Below are 16,112 nucleotides of genomic sequence, written 5' to 3' on the forward strand. Positions count from 1 at the left end.
GGAGGTCAGATTACTATAAGGGGCAGAAACCAGAGACACAGCCTTTTAAAATCAAAACAAAAGAAGGGTGCAAGGATTGGGGAAGATTTTCATGCTGGAGCTCTAGTTCTATGGTTAGCATTTCAGACACTTTTAGCTTAATCTCAGTGGGGGGTGGAGCAGACTCAAAGAACAGGGGAAAAACAGCAGTAAGGTAAAGAGAAATTCTTAAGATACTGGAAAATATTAAGGTACAACCCAATACCTTAATTATGGGTGATTTCAATTTACCCACCATCAACTGGGAAAACTACTCATGTACCAACTTATTCGCTCAACGTTTTCTGGAATTCATAAATTCCAACGCCTTGGATCAGCTTGACCACACCCCCACCAGGGGCAGCAATATCCTGGACCTGGTCATTACCAATATGGGTAACCAGTGTTCCACAAACTGATAAATACCACCGTTGCAGGTCGCTGCACCTCTAAAAAGCTCCTAGTAATCCAGAGGTTATGTTCAGGACTCCTAATAATCCAAAAAAATGTCTGTAAAGAAAGCCAATAAATGAAAATACCAAACAGGAATTTTATTAAGCTTAAAACCAAGCTTTTCGTCAGCGCTCTGCACCAACTTCTTCAGAAAGCAAACTAAAAACAAAGAACGATACATCTGTCCCATTATTTAAGCATCATAGCTCCACACACCTGAAAATTGCACATGCATTTAAAAAACTTAACCACAGAAAAACTGTGCATCGCTATTTGCATAAGATCAACATGACCAGCCCTGAATATTTGTAATCAAACTAATACTCTGAATTTACACCACCATCATAGCATGTATACAATCTTAAATACCTGGTAGACACTATAAACACACAAGTGGTAAACAGGAAACGTATATGTGTACAGAACCAACTGATATTGCCAACATCCTGGCAGATAGATTCAGTGCTAACTTTACCCCCCCCATCACCCTGCAAAGGGCCCATCTTAATACCAGAAGAATGCAAAGCCCCTATAATCATGGATGAACAAGTAAAGACCACACTCTCCAAAGCCAAGAACACAGCATCCATGGGACCAGACAACATCCCAGGCTGCATACTGCACGAACTACAGAACAAACTGGCACACCATCTAAGTACCATGTTCAATCATAGCCTCCCCTCAGGCTATGTGCCTACTGAATGGTGCAGAGCAACGGTTATCCCACTCCACAAAGGGGGTTCCACCACAGACCCCTGGAAACTACCGCCCCATTAGCCTGATGAGCCTGGTCTGCAAGGCCATGGAATGTATCATCTTGGAGCTTATAAACAAAGACATAGATAACCTCTAAACCCTGGACCACACTCAGTTTGGGTTTGTAAAAGGTAGCTCATGTCTACTAAACCTGACTGACTTCTTTGAAGCAGTCACCAGAGCCATAGATGAGGGCAAGGTAGTGCACACAGCCTATCTTGACCTCGCCAAGGCTTTCGATACCATCCCCCACTCTGGAATTATAGATAAACTTACTAAATTGGGCATAAATCCCTATGTCACAAGATGGGTGGCCAACTGGCTCACTGACAGAACCCACATAGTAAAAGTAGCTGACTCCAAGTCCGACTTCAAACCAGTGACGAATGGAGTACAACTGGGTTCGGTCCTGGGTCCTCTCCTGTTCGGCATCTACTTTTCTGAAGTGCAGGTCAACACAGAAGGTCTTTGGCTAACAAAGTTCGCAGATGACTGCAAACTGGGAGCCATAATAGAATCACCTAATGATGTAGACATTCTACAAAAGGGCCTCACAGAGACAGATGCTTGGTGTCAAAGTCATAGCCTCAAGCTCAATGCCAAGAAGTGCATTGTCATCCCCTTTGGAAAAAACTTTGTACCCATGAACTACCACATAGGTGGTAGCTCACTAAACACTGAAAGTGTGATAAGAGACCTCGGGAAACAGGTGGACAGTAGTCTCTCCTTTGATAACCACATCGCCACAGTAGTCAGGAAATCCTTCTATGTGGCACACCTCATCACAAAAGGGATCTCCTCTAGAAAAAAGGAGGTCATTGTTCCTCTCTACTCATCCCTCATTAGACCCATTATAGAGTACAATGCCCCATTTGGCATGTATCTCACAAGACACCTACAACAACTGGAAAGGCCACAGAAATACCTCTCTAAGAGGATTACCAGCCTCAAACAGATGCCATACACAGACCATCTCAAAAAACTCCAGCTCTACTCTGTCGCATATCACCTACTTAGAGGCGATCTCTGCCTAACATACAAAACTATGTCAAACCCAGAGCTGTTGGACATGCTACACTTAAAGAAATCCCAATCTCTCTGTACCACATGCTCCAGGGACCTAAACCTTGTCACCACAATAAACAGATATGCTGGAGGGATAGATTCCTATCCCAGAGACTTCCCATACTCTGGAACAAACTACCCATTTATGTTAAGCAAAGCTCCTCATTGGCTCTCTTTAAGAAAAATCTTGACGACTGGATGGGAAATAGAAAATTCACCCCTGGGATCACTTCTGCGGCACTGCTTGACAGGGGCACAGGAAAATAATTTTCTTGAGTGGTGAAAGCCAGGGAACCTTTTTGGCTAGACTTACACAGACCCGAAGACTGATAGCCTAGTACCTACCTATGAACCTATGAACCTATGAAAGGCTGGACTGCAACTTTAAGCAGGTATATTGTTTGTGTCTTTCAGCTTTTTCCAGTTAGGGGTCGCCACAGCGGAACTCCGGTCCGGTAATGATTGACAGTAGAGTTTTACGTGCTGGCTTGCCAGGCCTAACGCACCACCTTCAATGAAGGAACGCCCATTCACGCATGTCGCCACACAGAAGACGCTCTGAGAATCAAACAGGAAGTCTAACTGTGAGGCGACAATGCTCCCGCAGCACCACCACCGCAGTACTAAAATGTAATTAACCACAAATCCTGGAGCAGAATTCACAGTACTGCCACTACTGCAATTCTACCAAAGACTAAGGTTACAAACTATGCATAAATGTACCAACAATGCTGTAATAAATGACTAAATGAAGCTCAAATCTGGCATTAGATCACAATACAGCCACAACTGTGAAAGAAACAACAAGACTGACTGAGGGCCCAGACTAGGTTCAAAATACAAAAGCTACCTTCTACATGTAATTCTACCTTTGGAAATAGAAGTGCAGTATAATGTAAAAACAATGCCAAAATCTTATAGTAATACACAACTTTCACACAACTGTCCAAACGAAGCTACAAGACTAAGGTCCCAGAACAAACTAAAAAATGCAAAAATATAACTTTTAAGGTTAAATCATAGTCAAAAAGCAGAGAAGTACAAAAAAGTATCACCATACAGCACAGATTGAAATATTTAAGCAGAAATTAAATAAAAACTTTTTTCTTCCCTTTTGATGAAAAGCTTGTATTTCACACATCACAGAGTCTTGAACAAAAGACATACTTGACTGTCAGTGTTCCTTTGCGTTACTGTTAACAATCAACATAAATGTATAGGTAGATGGAGTAGTGAATCTCTTTCATGTTTGTGTGTGAAACAGATCAGCTGCATGGTTTATATATGTATACACACACACACATATATATATATATATGCATATATATATATATATATATATATATATATATATATTTTTTTTATATATATATATATATATATATATATATATATATATATATATATATATATATATATATATATATATATATATATATATATATATATTCATATGTGTGTGTGTGTGTGTGTGTATATATATATATATATATATATATATATATATATATATATATATATATATATATATATATATATATATATGTATAGGTTCATAGGTTCATAGGTTGGTACTAGGCTGTCAGCCCTAGGGCCTATACAAGCCTAGCCATAACAATTCCCTGACTATTTCTTCCCACATTATTTACTTCCCTGGATCCCTGTCTAGCAGGGTGACTGATGTGATCCCTGGGGTGAATTTCCTTTCTCCCATCCAGTCATCAAGGTTCCTTTTGAAGAGGGCCAAAGAGGTGCTGTGCTTGACATGTATGGGCAGTCTATTCCAGAGTGTGGGGAGTCTCTGGGTCAGGAACCTATCCCTCCAGCATGTGTTGTTTATTGTGATGACAAGGTTTAGATCCCTAGAGCATGTGGCTCTGAGGGATTGGGATTTCTTTAAGTGTAGCATGTCCAACCGCGGTGGGTTTGAAATGGCTATATATATATATATATATATATATATATATATATATATATATATATATATATATATATATTGTTTCAAGCTGGCAACTCATTTTATGTTATCTTTTACTTTTGAAATGAATTGTTTTTCCTGTCCATTAAACTGAAGCAGTTATATGCTGAAATTGACAGTTTTGTGAAACTGTAAGAAATAGTTGACTAACAAACTGCGACTATTATCACATCTCAGATGATTATAAAAAGGAATGACATTGCAAATTACTGGATAATTGCCAATAGTGTGAAAATGTGCAAAATTATTGACTAGCACAATGTGGACTATTGACCATTAGCAGATTACAGGTGAGAATTAACAGGTTGGGGAAAACAAATGAGTTGTATTAGTGGAATTATTGCTTGCGGATATGTGTTTTTCAGTTTGATGACTCAGGATCCATTTAGTAATACTTTAGAATTTTGTAAACTATCATGGTGTTTTGTTTATTTTTGCTACTGTGATGCTTGTTACAGATTTGACAGTTTCTCACCATAAATTATATATGGGCATACATATTATGATATTATTCAAACACTGACATACAGGACACTCTGCTTTAAGATATTCTATTTAAAATGAAAAGCTAATAAAATTATGCATTAAGCTTTGTCAGCTCATAAGTATCTCAATAGAAGATAACATCTTACAGTTCATCATGCTGCTACTACAGTTTATGTCAAGCTAGGGAGGTTAATCCACTAACAGGTCTCTGGTTTTCTATAGCTTCTTTTGGCCACAAAAATTCTTCAAGGGTCTCCATCCTTGCCTCTAAGAGTGTCTTCTTCCAGTGAGGCAAATATTTGTAATACTCATTCTTACTTTCTAAAATATCTAGCCTGTGTACCTCTCCAAACTTGTCCCTTTTTCTTTAAGGGAGGTCAAAGTCTCGATCAGCTGTCTCTGCCCTCCATTTTTATACCATGTGGCTTAGCCTCCTCCACTTAGTGCAAAAGTGGACTCCCAGACTGTGCCAAAACTGCAGTTCCAAAGACTCCACATCAGTTTCTTGGGGGCACTATACAACAAGATCCTCCTCCAAGTTAAGATGGGTGGGGATGAGCAACATGGGCCAGTCAGGTGCCGCATCAGTTGGCTCACAACTTTAAAGATGATGGTTGCTCTTCCTTTGTGTATTCCTCTGGTTTGGACAATATCTGACAACATGTCTGAACTAGAAACAGGCATAACATCTCACTTTCCATAGACTATGTACAAATATCTGTTTTATAGACACTTCTGTCCTAGTCATCACATTGGTCAATGTGTCTATTACACACAATGTCAGCTTGGTTCTGAAACTGACTTCTCTTTTGGTTTCAAATTATGACACTGTGCAGCTTTGATTTTGTTCACTTTTGTCTTTCAATATTCTTACTTGTACAGAAAGTTCAGAAAGTCTTTTGAACAAGTCATCATTTTCTGTTATGTTTAATTTTGCCATTTTCTTTTTCAAGTCAAGCTCAGCCAGCAACTTTGTAAATTTCTTTGTCATTTTATTTTCACTTTTACATACCATTTTTTCCTCAATGCTGTTGATCCCCTGTGCTTAAAGACATCATCCTTAGTCTCCTTAACATTTCTGCACTTGCATTTAATGTTCAAACTTCATGCAGCAGAACTATACAATGTTAGGAAAGTGTCTTATTTGCTTTTTCTTGCTCCAGGTTAGACCTTTACTGCATAACTAGATTTCCTCTGATGACCTCTGCTGCCTATTCCACAAGTTCTTGTTTCTTAACAGCTGCATCTAATTTAAAAAATCAAGCTCTGTACTTCAGTACAATTTATTTCAGCTTTCATAGAACATTTAGAGACAGTCATCATTATCAAATAAGATGTAATTTTTCATAGTTGCAGAACCAGCATGTAAAACATCCATTTGCTTCTCCCTATCTGAAACATTCTGATGCAACACATTGTCATTCTGCAGAATTACAGCACCGTTTACAACCAAAGTTAAGTTGGCCACCACCCCTTTCATTTCTGCACTCAGTTTCCTGTATCCCAGCAGAGCTAAATATTTACTTGCCTTCCATAATAGCTGTACATATATTGTTTTGCTTGTTACTCCTTTTGCCTCTCATTTTCAATACAAGCCATTCATAGTTAGTATCAGGAGGTTTGCTCACAATTTTATTTCTTGTGTTACAGATCAGTCGACCCTTTTCCATGTCAGAGGGTTTAACTTTTTAAAAGCAACACCTTACACAAACTTTAGTTTCACTTTAGAGGGAAGAGGAGATTTTAAAAGTTATATATAATTCCAAAGGTGACTTTAAAATCTTTGACTATAGTGATGTCCTAGTCATCAGTGAATGGACCAACCTACTGGAGAAAGGTTTGACCTTTTTCCCAACAAGAGGTGATGTAGTGAAAACATTTATACAACTGAAACTGTTTTGAAGGAAACTTGCATTTGCTTTTTTGTTTGGAGTAACAATCCTGACACACTTTTAGGCATGAGAAGACCCAGTATCTTTATTCTACCTATACACCCTGTGGTTGGTCTTTTTGAAAAACTGTGTGAAAGTGACATCAGATTTATGAAAAAAAAAAAAAAAGACAGAAATATGCATGGAACACATTCTAATTTTTCAAAATGGGAAGAAGAACTACTGAGTAGCATTACTGCTGACAAAAACATAAGAGTGATGAAACCTGACAAGGGTGGGGGGGGGGGGGGGATTGTGATGAACTCAAGTAATTACATTAGAAAAATATTCTCTTTTTTTATACATTGACACTTATGCAGAAATTTCAAGGAATGCATTAAATATAGCTCACAAAAATATAAATTTGATGTTAGAGGACATATTATTGAACCAAGAGATTTCTCTTGATGAATATAATTTTTTGAAAGTTCCCTGCCCTAAGATACCCACCATATTTGGTATCCCAAAAGTTCACAAGGATTTAAACAACCCTCCCTGACATCCCATTGTGGACACAAAGGCGCCATCATACCTCTTCTTGCTAAGCATATTGCCCAGAGTATTAAGGAAATACTGGATTTATTTGGTTATTTATATAAGGACTCATGGGACTTTTTTATCAAAAATATCTAACGGGATTTACTCTGATGACACTTGGTTTGTTACTATCGATGTCTGTGATATGTACTCAGTTATTCCCCACCAAGAAGGACTGCAATTGTTTTTTGAGTTTCTGTCAGAAAATTCAGATTTAACTTTAGCTAAGTTGTCCACACTCTGGTCCTTCATGGAAGTAGTCTTGGAAAATAATTTTCTAATTTTTGAAAATCAGTTGTTCATACAGACCCAAGGAGTGGCAATGGAGCAATATGTTCCCCTATTTTTGCCAGTATTGTTCTTGCCCAATAGGAAAAACTTCATGTATTCAGTTCTAAATTTAAATATTCTTGGGTTTTGTATGTTAGGTACCTGGATGATATTACTATTTTCTGAAGAGATAACCTTAATAGTCTGGATAAAATTTTCCGGTATGTAAATTCAGCTACCAGGTGGCTTAAAATGGAGATCCAGGAACAAACAGTAAACCATTTAGATGTGAATATTTATAAGAACACAGTACTGCACATGTTTAAATCAACTTTATATAGAAAACCAATATACTCAAATTCCCTCCTTCATTATGAGGCTTGTCACCCTATATACTAAAATAAATTCCTTATGAGGGGACAAATTATTAGGGTGGCAAGAATGGTCACAGATGACCAAGTATATGTAAAATAATATCAAAAGCTTCAAGGTATGTTAAAGAAGAGGGGTTACCCAGAATCTTTTGTACAAAACATTGTTTCTGAAGAGTCTAGAAAGAGGGAGCAGGGCATGTACAAACTGTTACTTGGGTCAGGTGTGGAAGTCACTCCTGCTGGGAATCAGATAAGATTGCAAGAACCAAAGGAACAATTTCAAAGGTTCTTGATCCTTCCCTACAATTTACAGTTCAATGAGATACAGGGCATTGTGAGGAGAAACTGGAATTTATTCAGAGATGACCAGAAATACTTGAAAATTGAAGTTGACAAGCCTTGTATCATTTATAAAAAAGACATCAATTTTAAGACATTATTAGAATTTACCCATTTAGAAAAAAGAGAAGGAAGTATGGTAAAACATGGAAACTGTTCTCAGTATAAATTTATAGCAGAAGGGGAGAGATTCAACATACCAGGATTGGATTATGTTAGGTTAACAAAAAATATTTTTGTTATTCAAAGGGAGTGGTATATGGCCAAGTGCCAATTATGTGATAGTTATTACATAGGGAAAACTAAGAGAGCATTTTAAAATAGGATTTACCAGCACAAATATGATATACATATGACATACATGGACAGGATGAAAAAAATGCACTTAAACATGTAAAAGCGCACTCTAGGCATTATTTTAAATATTACATTATTGGTCATGTTGATCTAGGTTCTAGAGGGTTCCAAGTACAAAGAACTTAAATGGAAGATTAGATGTAATGCCATGGAACCACTGGGTTTAAATGAGAATGTTTCCCTAGTCGGCTTGTTGAGGCTGAAGTCTACCTATTATTTGTAAGTATTTTAAGCAAGGTTAACTTTTATACAGGGATTTGAACAACTATTACCACAATAACAGTATGTAATGTGTTCTGGTTTATGCTAGATGTATTTCTTTGTCATTATGGCTATGTGTTTATGTCGGTTTTTGAGTTTTTCTTATTGTTACTTTGATTTACAATGTGTTTGCATATATTTACATATATTTGCGAATTTTCTATGTCTGAACATGGCTGTACTCTTTAGAACACAGGTTGGGGGGGTTATTAATGATTTTACGAAGCTAAAGCTAGAGAAAATATATATTTTTAACAATGTGTATGCTTTTTAAGAAACTGTAAAGGGCTCTTTAGATTGCAGAGAGGACACACTAATCAACCAGCTTATTTGTTAACTTGACATGTGACTTGTTACTTGCATTTAAAGAGTTATGTGCACAATGGCAGTTTTTTCTGATGAAGTCCATATAATTGGGACAAAAGCACTCATTGTTGTGGAATAAAATAATCTTGGTTTCACTTCTGCCTCTTTCTTTTTGAAAATTTAGTTTCACAAAATTTCACCAGAGTTTTGGTAAAGCAATTTTGCCTTACACGTTTTTTTTTTTACGTTTTAAAGACTAAAGATTTTTGGAGCACACTAGAGTCTTTCCACTGGTTTAATAGGGCCATTCGGTTAATGGAATTTTTCAATAGGCAGCTATCAATATAAGAGTGATCAGAAAGTTTAACTTGTATGTACACATTGCATAATTTAAAAAGTAAATTTACTTGGAAATTCTAAATGGTTGCAGATGTCACAAGCTTCTCTAATTTGAGTAAGAAATAAATTTATTTTTTAATTCAAATTTTTTATCAGAATAGTCTGACTGACTCTTGAAAGCCCCCTTTTCAGCAGAGGCACAGGGACGAAAGTTCCCCAGAAAGTACATGCGATACTCACTAAAAACTAGTTTGTGTATATAGAAATAAAACAGATTACATATCTTAATAAACGTAAGAATAAACTGTTTTGCAAGATTTTTTCCATCTTAAAATATAAGAATAAACAATTATGCAGGATTCTCATATGATCATGAATGGACATTCAATTAATATACAATGCAGTAAAAGGTGGATCAGTAGTGGTTTAGGAATAAGCAAACTAGGGACCAGAATCAAAATTTGAACATTTCCAGCAAATAGTAGCAGATTTTCAGCAATGCAAGGAACTGCCTAAGAGAAGGATGTACTGTTTAACAGAAGTATGTATGTGTATGTGATGCAAATGTGACAAAGTATTCACAGCAAAACTCAGTTAGATCAATTATATAAGAGAGGAACATACAGATAACATCATAGTACAAGTCAAGTATGGGATAAGGAGAGAAACAAATGGGTGGCGTAGTGATGAATGAGCAGTACCAGGAATTGAGGAGGTCAACCTGAAGTTCTTTTTTGAAAAGGTGGTGATTTTGGAGTTGCCTAAGGGCAGGCGGAATTTGATTCCAAAGTTTGGCAACATAGTTTGAATATAGAGTGACCTCAAGAAAGTTATATGTTTTGATTTGAGAGGCTAAGAATTTATCTGCAGAGTGGAATTGCTAAGTTGGGTTAGTATCACTGGTGGTGAGTTGATAATGAAAGACATCTTGATGGGTGGTATGAAATGGAATGAGCTACTTTCAGATCAGTGTAGTGAAGGTACCTAGGAAGCTCTATCCAGCCAATTTTCTTTAGTGTAATACAGTGGCGGGTTCCCTTAGTTTGATTTATGCCGTATCTTACAGTCTTACTATAGAATGCTAGCGGGTTTAGTTGCCTGGCATGATACTTAGTGAAAATGAGAGTTGCATAGAATAGGCTGGGTGAGAAATACGCTGAATTTATAGATGGGCACTTAGTTTGAGGTGTTTCTTAATGGTATTTTGTATATGGAGGTTGAATGTTCCATTTTGTATATGGAGGTCAAATGTTAGCTTATTGTCTCACACTAAAGTCAGGTAATCTGGCACTGGTAACCACACCAAGCTAATATTTTCTGATGACAAAATGAAAAAAGGGTTTTTGTGACAGTGTAGGATTTAAGTAGGAAGAACATGAGTTTATTATTATTATTATTGTCATTATTATTATTATTATTATTTTGCATTGAGCATTAAATTAATTAGCTGTAGCCAGTGATCAATGGGTGGCTAAGATTCCAGAGTTTGAGATAGAAAGCCATCAAGAGAGGAGACAGAGCGTATCAGAACTCAGTCATCAGCATATTGAATGGTGTTGGACGTACCACTAGTTGTGTGCATTTTATGAGAATATTAAACTGCAGTGGGCCAAGTATTGAACCATGGGGCATGCCAACAATGACAGGGGAAAGAGAAATGTGAAGTGTTCTACTTCAGACCCTGACTTCTGTTGTTTTGATAGCTATTAAACCACTGGAATTTGAGATGTTGAGCTCAGCAAGGATTTGAAAGAGCTTTGATGAGAAACTGTGTCTAATGTCTTTAAGAGGTCCAAAAAAGGTAGCAGAGAGAAATTTGCCACTGTTATACTATGAGTTAATTGTGTCTAAGAAGGACAGGAGTGCAGTTGTGGTTAAGATGAAAACCATGTTATATGTTTGTGAGTAGATTGTGTTGTAGGAGGTATTGTAAAATTTGAGTCTAGACATCTTTATAATATTATAGATTGAGGGGGTACAGTAATGGATCTGGCATCTGTCAAGTTGTTCATTTTACTTCTTTTATGCATGAAAAGGATGCTTCCAAATATCTGGAACATAGAGTTTCAGTAGGGACCTATTCACATGAATGGAAATGGGATATGCTAGACCATCAGCATTCACTTTAATGTATTGGGCTGGTAGAGTGGCTGGCTGGCATGAATATGATAATAAGTTTTTTACAGCTGACATGGTGACAGGTTTTAGGATAAATGTGTTAGAGTCTGTGTGATTAGTGGGAGGTTGAGTAGTTAAGTTGCTGAGTTGTTTTCAGGAAGAATGTTATAACATTTATGAAATGAGAGTTGAAAGCACAGGCTACATTGTAGTCTGCATCATTAGGCATAGAATGTGGTAGGGATGATATTCTGGGGTATAATAGGTGACTATTGCCCAGAATGTTTTAGGATTTTTTTTTTTTTGCAAGTGTATATGTGTATATAATACAGAAGATTAGGATTGGGTCTCCAGTCGTAACTGTTACTATATGTTCCAGGCATAGATGCCAAGAATTTGCTCTTGAGGTGAATCTTGGCATTGTGTCACCAGCACACAATATAGAGCTATGATTCACTGAACTACTCATCATTCTTTGCTATGCATGGAGATGTATCTTCTCCTTGTACTACAAACTAATCAGAAGTAGATAAAAATGTGCTGTTCTGGATTTGAAAGCCAGTAAAGCAGTGCCACAGTGGTCGACATCTTACTTATTCTCTCTGAGGAAGGGAAACAATTTAATTAACAAAAAAAAAAAACATAATGTGCTTCAGCAGACAGCAGGCAGATACAGGAGTTGAAACAAAGCTATTAAAAGGATAGCTTACTAAAAGGATACAAGGCCTAAACAACATGTCCTACATAGACCGACTCAAAGCTCTGTCACTATACTTGGTATCCTAAAGACTGCTAAGAGTTGACCTGTGTCTGCCAAATAGGGCCTCCTCCGACCCAATACTGATTTATTTACTGCACATCAGAAAGTCAAATGGCATTGAAAATACTCCATCTAGGGATGTAAACCTCTTCTGCAATATCAACAGAATGGTTTAGGGGGACAGGTATATCTCGCAGAGGATATTGCTTTCCCCATCCACATAAAACAAAGTTCATCCCTGTCCATATTCAAGCTCAATGTAGATCTATGGATGGGACATAGAACTCTTCCCCTAGGACTGCCCCTTGTACTACTAATGGGCAGAGGCAGCTCCTAAATTCTTTATCCCATACATTGGTCTCTTCAAATTATCTGTGGAATATTTTAATATATAATTATCGATCATAGAATGGGTAAGGCCAGTCTATAACCCAATGGAATAGGTTATTTTGAGCACAAAAAGGGAAATTGTCTAGGCTTAAAATGGCCTGCAAGGATAGCTAACCTATGTTTTACCTCTGGACCTATAAGCCATTTCATGCCATGCTGCTGCTGTTTACTAGTCAGCACTCTTTGCATTTGGTGCAGAACCCAACCTAAACAGCATGTAGGGGATGCTTATCAATCCACTAAGCATTGTTAAAGTCAGGCAGAAGCACTTAACCAGGATATTTTTAACCTTTCTTTAGCATAATCGCGACACTCCATGAACTACATATTTTTCATTGTTACTTAGACATTTACTTGATTTTGCAGAATTCTGTGGATTTGGAAAGGCTAAATGGTTTTGTTCAGGTGCTATTGTCATCAGGCCTAGTCTCTTTTGTGCATAAGATGTCTTCTTATCTGTGTTAACCAGGGAGCTGGATTTGTTTTTACTTGTTTCTTCCCAGATGGGGCACAAGAGTTAAGAATTTTTAAGAGGATGATAGTGAAAGTTTCAGTTGCCTTATTTGGTGTGAGGTGTTTTAAGAAATTCCTATTTATTTGTCTTAGTACATCAGTGGAAAAGTCAACACTGAAATGCCATACATTGTGAATCATGTTGTACTATGGAATAGAGCAATATTTGCTGTATTACCTAATGACATATGTAGGGTGATGTTCACTAAGGATGTCAGGCAGGGTGACTGTTTGGTGGAAATTGTTAGGATGGGTGGTAAGGATCCAGTTTCAGGTAGAACAGGTATTTGAGGACTTGATGAAGTGTGTAGGTATTTCACTGAACTGTATACCATTATATAAGTTTAAAAATGGGTAGCAGATGATTTACTTGAGTTGACCCAATTAATATTAAAGTCTCACAGTATAATGGTCTCTAGTTTGATGTTTGTTGAGACCCACAATAGGATGTCTTCAACACTTGTTGGCTCATTGTTTGGAGGGTTGTAAAGAAAGGAGATTGTTTTGCTTCATTCATGACTACTGGGGAGGTGTACTGCTGCTTGTTTTATTAATTTTTCTATTGAAACATACTAGCATATTCCTGTATCACTGAGTAACATGATTACCAAGACTGGATGTTTTCAGAATGCAGTTCTCTGTGTGTGTTGTCAAACCTCATTAATATGAGTATTTTCTATTTGTTTTTATTTCTTGCCATTTCATTATTTCAACAAATACATTATGTGTACGGTTATAAGTTCTGAATTACAAAAGTTTTGTAATGTTTCCTGATATAGTAGACACTATAAAATCAAAATCTAGTTAGTTTTACATCATATTTGATTATTGTGGTTGGTGTTAGCACCAAATAGTTCAGTACTGTGTTATTTGAAACATGCCACAGTGAAGATTATGCTTGGAACACCTTCAGTGTTTTTTTTTTGTAACCTACAAGTGCTGTCTGTCTGTTGAGATCTTTGAGGAGGCAGTTTTCTATGTGCTAAAGAATATTACTGTGAAAGCTAAGTGTCGCTTTTACCTCAGTTAATTTGAGATGTAAATGAACTCTAGGGTTTCACAAGGCATTTTCTGTAGTGTCTGATGGTCAGGTAGGTTATGGAATGCTGGGATGGCAGCAGAACGTTTTACTTCAGACTTGATTGCTAATAGATGCACTTTGCAATAGTCTTCCTCTGTGAATGATTGGCGTTGTTCTGTGGTAGGATGATTTGAAAAGGTAGCTCATTATGTATTAGGAAAGAGTACTCAGAAAGTTACGTTTTTTTTTTTTTTTTTTTTATGCCTTAAATTTTTTATTAATTTTAAAAGTACTTTTCTTACCTCTTATGCTGTCCTGGAAAAGATGAGTTCTTTGAAAGAGATTTTTTTTTTTTTTTTTTTTTTTATTTTATTTTAGTTATCATTTGCTAACTGGGTTAGTCCTATTAGTCTAGTGACCTCTTTTCAGAGGAGACCTGAGGTGTTAATATTCCTGGGGGAAATTTGGTTAGGCCATTGGGGAACCTTTCTACTTTTTAGATAGGTGCCATAGGGTCATTTACATACACCTGAGCTAACACCAGCTCAAGCAGATCGGACCTTGGTTTAACATCTCATCTGAAGGACAATATATTCAGGAGAGCAGCACTCCTATTATGCAGCACTGCAGTGTCAGCAATCCATCTACCTGGTGTGGAAATAGAACCTACAACCTTCTTTACCAAAGGTAAGGTCAGTTGTGCCTCTGACAGTGAAGATATCAAGTACATAGACCAAGATAGAGGCTAGAGACCTTTAAAGTGAAGATGCAGAGAAGGGTGTCACACAGCATTTTTCTGAGAAGCAGCATTTAATCGAGAGAAGATGTATCTGATGAAGGAGACAAGAAAACAAGGTGCTTGTCTATTGTCATGGCTAAGATGGACAGAGACAGTGAATTATCAGAACTGGTGAATTGAATTTCCTCTGAGGAGATAACAGATACAATTAATAATTTGAAACCACATAAAGCTCCAGGACCGGATGGTTTGACTACTGAATTTTACAAAACTTTTTGTGATATATTAGGTAAAATACTTCCACATGTATTTAATTATATAATCAATAATAAAATTAATGATCCACACTTTAATGCTTTGAGAACAATTCTTATACCTAAAGAGAATGCAGATCTTCAAAACCCGGATAACTATAGGCCTATTTCACTTTTAAATATAGACATGAAAATTATGACATCTATTTTAGCTAATAGATTGAAGAAGGTAATAAACTTAATAATATCTAATGAACAAGCTGGTTTTATAAATGGCAGACAAACTACTGATAATACGTTATCACTTCATACACTAATTTCTTATGTCAGTCATAGAAATCTTAATGTTTACGCACTCATAATTGATGCACAAAAAGCTTTCGATAGAGTTAATTTTAAATTTTTGTTTGATATTTTACCATATTTCAATATACCCCAAGACTTTATTTTAACATTAAAAAAACTATATAATAATCCCTATACAACTCTATACATTAATAAAAATTTCTCAAAAAGAATACAAATTAAGAATGGAACCCGTCAAGGATGTCCGCTATCTCCTATATTATTCCATTTATATTTAGAAACATTATTTCTACATATTACGCAAAATACATATCATAATGCCCCAATAATATATGGTACTAAAATATCCATGGCTGCTTTTGCTGATGATCTTAATATTTACTGTACGACGCCTGTTTCAGATACCAAGAAAATACTAAAAGCATTGGAAGATTTTGCAGAAATATCTAATTACAAAATACATTTAAAAAAAAAACAATTTATTTCCTTTAAAGACGCCTAAACCTTTTTCGCTTTTACCATTGGTAGGTCAGTTAAAATC

This window comes from Protopterus annectens, chromosome 7.part0, assembly GCF_019279795.1.
Source record: "Protopterus annectens isolate FY-2018-M chromosome 7.part0, PAN1.0, whole genome shotgun sequence".
NCBI lineage: Eukaryota > Metazoa > Chordata > Ceratodontiformes > Protopteridae > Protopterus > Protopterus annectens.